Source organism: Thalassophryne amazonica, chromosome 14 (genome assembly GCF_902500255.1).
Source record: "Thalassophryne amazonica chromosome 14, fThaAma1.1, whole genome shotgun sequence".
Classification (NCBI taxonomy): domain Eukaryota; kingdom Metazoa; phylum Chordata; class Actinopteri; order Batrachoidiformes; family Batrachoididae; genus Thalassophryne; species Thalassophryne amazonica.
This window is the reverse complement of record NC_047116.1, coordinates 19,750,260-19,757,954: the sequence shown is the minus strand read 5'-3', so window position 1 is coordinate 19,757,954 and position 7,695 is coordinate 19,750,260.

The following is a 7,695-nucleotide window of genomic DNA, read 5'->3' as shown; positions in this document are numbered from 1 at the left end:
GCCCAGGCCATAAAGTTTTAAAATTAATTAAGTAAGTAGTTTAGTACAATTGAGAAAGAATCATATTGATCCAACTTAATTAAAGGTTTTAGTGTTTCAGGTGTCAATATTTTCATCTAAGTTTTCCTAACTGTATTTTCTTCCATTCTGCTCTGAAATGTCCATGCAAATTTTTTAAAACTTTGTTTTTTTGAGGATTAGTAATTTATTTCACTTAAATCAGAATAAAGTACATATTCTCACATGTTAATAAACTCATTTGCTGTTCACAAACGTCTTCAATAAAAATTGTCCTGTCAATCCTGCATCCCCTCTCCTGTTTCGTCTGATATTTTTCTAATCTACTTTAATCTCCTGTCCACTCAATCCCCATTTACCTCAAAACACACCCCAGTGAAAAAGAATTAGATTTTGCATTGAAGTTGAGGAACTATTAGCAGCACGAGGTAAGAAAAGTCTTTTCTTTTACCTTCTGCCGCATTGGACAGCACATTTCAGCGTCACTTTCTCACTAAGATGCTGTATATCCTTTTCACACTAGATGGGAGTAGAGAAGCAGAAGTGGAGAAACAGCGGTGTTGAGGCAAAGTGTTACTTTTTTGTCCACTGGAGGGAGACACAGACCACATTTGTTGGTCAACTTTTGGTGCAATAATAATGTCGAGTTCCCTGCAAAGCCAAAGATGTCAGTGTGGGAGACAGGAGGAGACTCAGTGATCTGAGTCATTGTTGGGATCTATAACAGCCTGCAGTTTAGCTAATTGGTGTGTGTCCTCTGGCTTCATGGATAGATAAAGCTGGGTATCATCTGCGTAACAATGAAAATTTAAGCAATGCTGTCTAATAATACTGCCTAAGGGAAGCATGTATAAAGTGAATAAAATTGGTCCTAGCACAGAACCTTGTGGAACTCATAATTAACCTTAGTCTGTGAAGAAGATTCCCCATTTACATGAACAAATTGTAATCTATTAGATAAATATGATTCAAACCACCGCAGCGCAGTGTCTTTAATACCTATGGCATGCTCTAATCTCTGTAATAAAATTTTATGGTCAACAGTATCAGAAGCAGCACTGAGGTCTAAGAGAACAAGCACAGAGATGAATCCACTGTCTGAGGCCATAAGAAGATCATTTGTAACCTTCACTAATGCTGTTTCTGTACTATGATGAATTCTGAAACCTGACTGAAACTCTTCAAATAGACCATTCCTCTGCAGATGATCAGTTAGCTGTTTTACAACTACCCTTTCAAGAATTTTTGAGAGAAAAGGAAGGTTAGAGATTGGCCTATAATTAGCTAAGATAGCTGGGTCAAGTGATGGCTTTTTAAGTAATGGTTTCATTACTGCCACCTTAAAAGCTTGTGGTACATAGCCAACTAATAAAGATAGACTGATCATATTTAAGATTGAAGCACTAATTAATGGTAGGGCTTCCTTGAGCAGCCTGGTAGGAATGGGGTCTAATAGACATGTTGATGGTTTGGAGGAAGTAACTAATGAAAATAACTCAGAACAATCGGAGAGAAAGAGTCTAACCAAATACCAGCGTCACTGAAAGCAGCCAAAGATAACGATATGTCTTTGGGATGGTTATGAGTAATTTTTTCTCTAATAGTTAAAATTTTATTAGCAAAGAAAGTCATGAAGTCATTACTAGTTAAAGTTAAAGGAATACTCGGCTCAATAGAGCTCTGACTCTGTCAGCCTGGCCACAGTGCTGAAAAGAAACCTGGGGTTGTTCTTTTCTTCAATTAGTGATGAGTAGTAAGATGTCCTAGCTTTACGGAGGGCTTTTTTATAGAGCAACAGACTCTTTTTCCAGGTTAAGTGAAGATCTTCTAAATTAGTGAGACGCCATTTCCTCTCCAACTTACGGGTTATCTGCTTTAAGCTGTGAGTTTGTGAGTTATACCACGGGGTCAGGCACGTCTGATTTAAGGCTCTCTTTTTCAGAGGAGCTACAGCATCCAAAGTTGTCCTCAATGAGGATGTAAAACTATTGACGAGATAATCTATCTCACTCGCATAGTTTAGGTAGCTACTCTGCCCTGTGTTGGTATATGGCATTGGAGAACATGAAGGAATCATATCCTTAAACCTAGTTACAGCGCTTTCTGAAAGACTTCTACTGTAATGAAACTTATTCCCCACTGCTGGGTAGTCCATCAGAGTAAATGTAAATGTTATTAAGAAATGATCAGACAGAAGGGGGTTTTCATAGTAGAGAAGCTTGAATCTTAAGCAACCCAGTCCAGTCGAAGATTCAAGCTTCTCTACTACCGTTCTGATACTGCAAAGGATGCATACGTAAACACAGAGGAAGCTGGCCACACCCACACATCAATAACAATGTAATATAATAAACACTTACCATCCTCAAAAGGCGTTCCTTCAGGGCTGTGAAGGAAGGAGGGAATTTTTAAATCAACAGTACTACTGTATAAAATATATCCCATGTACATTACCTGTATGGATCAATAACTCACCCAAATATGACAGCATTCCAGACCATAATGTTGTTTTCAGATGGGGCACCACTGACACCAGCTGGAGGATCTTCTTGTAACCTTCATGAAGAGAGGAAGGAGAAATCAAATATGACAAAGCCAACCTTTCCATCGATCCATCCACTACTGCTGGCTCATTCCATCTTGGTTTAATGGATCTGAGAGCCCTAGCAATATCTTTGTGACCATTCACAGACTAATTATATCAAGCATCAGCTTCCTCATGTCTTCAAGAATTTATTTTGACTAGAATCCAACTGATAAGGATTTTATGGGGGCTGATGCGATACCAATATTAGAGTAAAAAAAAAAAAAATCTGATATGATACAGCTGCTGATATGTAAATAAAAAATGGCAATGACTCCTAACATTTCATATCAAACCCTTACTAGCTTAAATTATTAGCTCACATTAAAGCTGCCACTGCATCCCTCAGGGTCTTTGGGCTGCCATGTAGGCCACAAAATAAAAACTAAATAAAGGGGAGCACATACCAATACTGAAAAGATGCCAAAAAAAACAAATACAAATGAGGCTAAATTAGTCGCACAAAACTCTGCTTTGATTGGGGGGGGGGGCAGTATTTAATGTATAGTCACCAATGCTGCAATCCAAAGTCTTCCTCAAGGTGTCCAAAAAAAAAAAAAAAAAAATGAAAGCTGCACAGACAGATTCATTGTGTTTAATTATTTATTTAATTATGTATTTACGCGTGGGTGGGACACGTCCCGTGTGGCTATGGACAACCTGCACAAACCAGATTTATGGTGTATTATTCTGAGGACAGAAGTGGATTTAAATTTAATGCTCGTCGTCAGCACGCACCCGCTGCGCACCGTGCTGGACAGACAATGACAACACTCTGGCTTCATTTTTATTTTTATCAGAGCACATCCAATTCAATTTATTTCATTTATATATCATTAAATCACAACAAAGTTGCCTCAAGGCACTTCAAACAAGTAAGGTCTAACCTTACCAACCCCATCCAAAGGATCAAGATGCTCGTGCATCATGTATTACCACATCAGAGTCGTGCCATCTAACGGAACTCAGTTTTATGCGTGCCCCGGCTGTGAAGGCACAGTGCGGCTGTGAAGGCACACTTTACATGTCGTGCCCGGCCACAAAGCAGATTTTCTTATTTATTTTTCTGAGGACTGTAGTCTAATGCTGCTGGCCGGCACAGGGACAGCGGACTTCACCTGTGTGAGGAATGTGGACGAGGAATTCCAGATTTATTGTTTTATTTTCATTGTCTGTGAAGAGGTCAATGAAACCTGAGAGACACAGCTCAGTGGACATCATTCTCTAAGTCCATGAGTGGCTGTTCACAGTTTTCTTAATTTTTTTAAAATTATTATTATTATTTGTTATTTACAGTGCTTTTTCTGCCTAAAGTTGGGGGCATTTTCATAGCTTCTTTCACATAATAACTATGTAATAGTCCACATCCATCCTCAGCACTGTGTGTGCAAATGTGTGGTCATCTCAGCCACAGCAGTGGCGCTGAACATCCGTGAGGGCCGAGCAGCATTTGCACGCAATTCCATGTCCTTGCAAAGGATGCGTCAGTGCCGCTCAAATGGTATGTGTGCAGACTGCTCGAGATTTTGGCCGTAATTTTCGCTGCCGCTCCGGACAGCATTCAGCGGACAGTCAGCCGCTATGTGCGCACGTGTCGGAAGGACCCATTTAGTGAGATTGTATATGAGAAAGTTATGGCCTTTCCAGCACGATTACGTCACCGCCTCCTCTCCACCAGTCGTGTGTCAGTGAGATACTATCCTACCCAGAGCTCTGCTTAGCTTCGAGATCTGATGAGATCAGACTCGCACACAGCAGACCGGCTGCCTTTCTCTCATTTTAATAGTAACAAAACATTTTTGTTTGTATTTTTTTTTTAATACCCCAAGGAAGAATTTTTCAGTCAAAATGTTGGTGGTGAGTTTACATTAAATCCAGTTGTTTGCATTGAAGCGGAGTCTTTTTTTTTTTTTTACTACTACTTTGGTCTTGCTATTACATAAGCTAAACAAAACTGCCTTTTTGAGCTCTCTGGAGCATCAAAGTTCACCAAATTTCCATCAGTTTGCTCTTCCTCTATGCTCTCTTAAGATCAAGGCGTACAAGATGAGAGCATTTATTCCTTTTGGGTTACAGTCCACACAAGCTGTGTGGCACGCACATACATTTTTTTGTAACCACAAAATTTTATTAAAGGTTTATTATTAAAAGAAAACAATCATATGACTGTCATGTACATTTTACTGTGTAATCAGGTGTTACCAACACGGGAAAATGTACAGAACTGATACTTTTGGGCGAGTAAATAATTGTCCATGATGCTTTTTAAACAAGACATCATTTAACAAAATTCAGAAAAATAATCTCCAGCATCTAGTGCACGTCTGAAATGGAAAAAATAAATAAAGGTTATTTAACTAAATTAACTTGGTGGGCAAGTTTATGTGTTTAGTCAATACTCTAAAGTGTATAAAGTATAATTCCCATCACATATCTCAAAGAAATAAAAGGTGAAAGTTCAGTCAAATCAGCTGTCCATATGTTAAAAATGTTCAATTAACAGTGGCATAAAACAGGACGAGGACTAAGGTTGGTTCCGTGGTATTTTTCATTTGGTTTGGTAGAACAGGTTCACAACCTGAAAAATCAAACAGCTTGTTAGCAGCAGATACTACCGCTTATCTTTCGTTACGCTTACAACACATTTCACGATTAAACATTAAATATTAATTCACGTGCCCAAAAAGGTATTTGAATATCGAAGTGAAAAGTCATCTTTAATTCTCTTTCTCTTTAATAGCTACGCTAACAGTGTTAGCTTAGCTACTTTGACAAACCACGACTGGCATCATTAACTCACCGCTTAAAATCTCTCATAAGTCTCCTTCTGGCAGGGGTTGACATTTCTTAAACTGCGATACGCGTCGGAACAAAACAACCAAATGACTACAGTTATTAAAATAAATATTTCTACAACCGAAAGCCGACTCTTCCGTCACCCTGATAATCCTCCAGCTCAGCTCTGTTTCGGACGATACCACTTCACGGAAAGAGGGGGGTGAGAATACGCGAGCAGCCTCACAAAATTATTGGTGAATCAAAATCCCAGCACGGGTTTAAGATAATTTTATATAGTACAAGTTATGCTTTTGCGAACGTTGTATATGTAACATACAAACCGTTGCTATTTTTGCAATTATTTATTTAGTTTTTTAGTTTGGGACGTCTACACTATTGAAGACTTGCCCGCGAGGGGCGTGGTCACAGTGACGTGGCTGCGCTGAGTCGACGGACGACAGGTGAGTCAGCCGAGTGCACGCAGCGGTGTCTGGACACGTGACGGCAGCGTGAAGGCGGTACAGGTCAACGCATACGTCATTCATTCTGCCGTGAGTTTGATATCCTCCTCCCTCCCCCACCAGGGGTTAATAGAAGATATTGTAATTTTGCCAGAAGTAGAAATATAAGAGCTCCGGCATCAGGTGTGTGCAGAGGGGAGGAGCTATATGTATGTGTGTGTGTGTGTGTATATATATATATCCATCCATCCATTTTCTTCCGCTTTATCCGGAGTCGGGTCGCGGGGGCAGCAGCTCAAGCAAAGCTGCCCAGACCTCCCGATTCACACACACCCTCCCCCAGCTCCTCCGGGGAACCCCAAGGCGTTCGCAAGCCAGGCCGAGAGATGTAGTCCCTCCAGCGTTTCCTGGGTCTTCCCGGGGCCTCCCAGTGGGACGTGCCGGAACACCTCTCCAGCGAGGCGTCCAGGGGCATCCGTGAAAAGATGCCCGGGCTGTCTTCTGAGGACAGCAACTTCAGTCACATGATCTGTGCACTGCAGTAATTCACTCTGCATACAGCATGTTTATCAGTTTGTTTATGCAAGAACTTTCTTATAGTTTAACACACCTTTGGTCAGCGGCTTTGATGGGTTTGCAACCTCCAACCAGCTCTCTTTCAGATAAAACATGCCCATCCAAATCAGTGCATTTGTGCACAGCTAATTTTGCACTAACCACCTCATGCCTTGTCCTCATAAGCTTTGGCACATAGCCTGGAAACTATTATGAATGACTGAATCCATCCCATTACTTAAACAATAAATACTATTGCCTTACATTTAATCAAGCTACAGGTCATATAAACTGATTAAGCAATAACTTTGATGCACCAGATCAATGCAAAAAGCAAGACTTTTGCTTTTTTTTCTTCCATCTGCTGCAGGTTGGTGGATATAATGCTGGAAATTAGCAGCCCAGATGGTTTGAACGTACATGTAGCTTGCCTGCACCTGCTGGACATGCTTGTGTTTGTTGCAAAGAATCAACGAATGCATGATGGAAATTAGGAGCAGGTGTAGTTGCAGTAACATGCAGTGTAAACTTGTTTCCTTCATTTACAAAGCCTAGGTGTGATGACTACCAAGGTCAACATTAAACATTAACATTACAGATGTCATGCAATATTTTATTAAAATCAAAAAACATGCAGGGAACTTTCCCACTTCTGATGACAAATTAATGCAACGTGTTACTATTTACAGCTGAATCAGTTTAATGTGTTTCTGTAACAAAACTGTAAATATGGACAATATCAAATACAAAATTTCTGCTCAACAGCAGGACTGCCTCAAGGAAGAAATATCAAAGAAGTGAGCACTTCAGTAAGTTTAAGGCAAACTGATTCAGTTTTAGGCAAAGAAGACTGCTTTAAGATCCATGGTAAGCAGCATGGTGCTGAAGAGGGCGTGATCATATAGCTGCTCTGCTGTCACGCACTTCTGGTGTTCCACCTGGCTGCTGTCCTCTGGTGAGTGCTGAAGGTTTGCCAGCCGCGGAAGACTCTATCCTGGTTTGGGCCATTTAAGGAAAAATCCCCACAGGTTTCACCTGCCGCTAGAAATGAAACAAATAACTTACTTTGTGACCAAACCATTCAACTGCATGTGCACAGCAGTAGACATTTGACCCACTAAGTATCACGACCATTCATATTACGCTTTAATCATTGGGTTGATAAATTGCAAAATACTTTCCTTGTATAAATGCAGTTTATGGCGTGACTGAAATGAGGTCATCAGTGCTGAACCAGCACTGTGACCTACCTTTGCAATAGAACGTAGCTGCATGTCATAAACGAAAAGAACGATACTG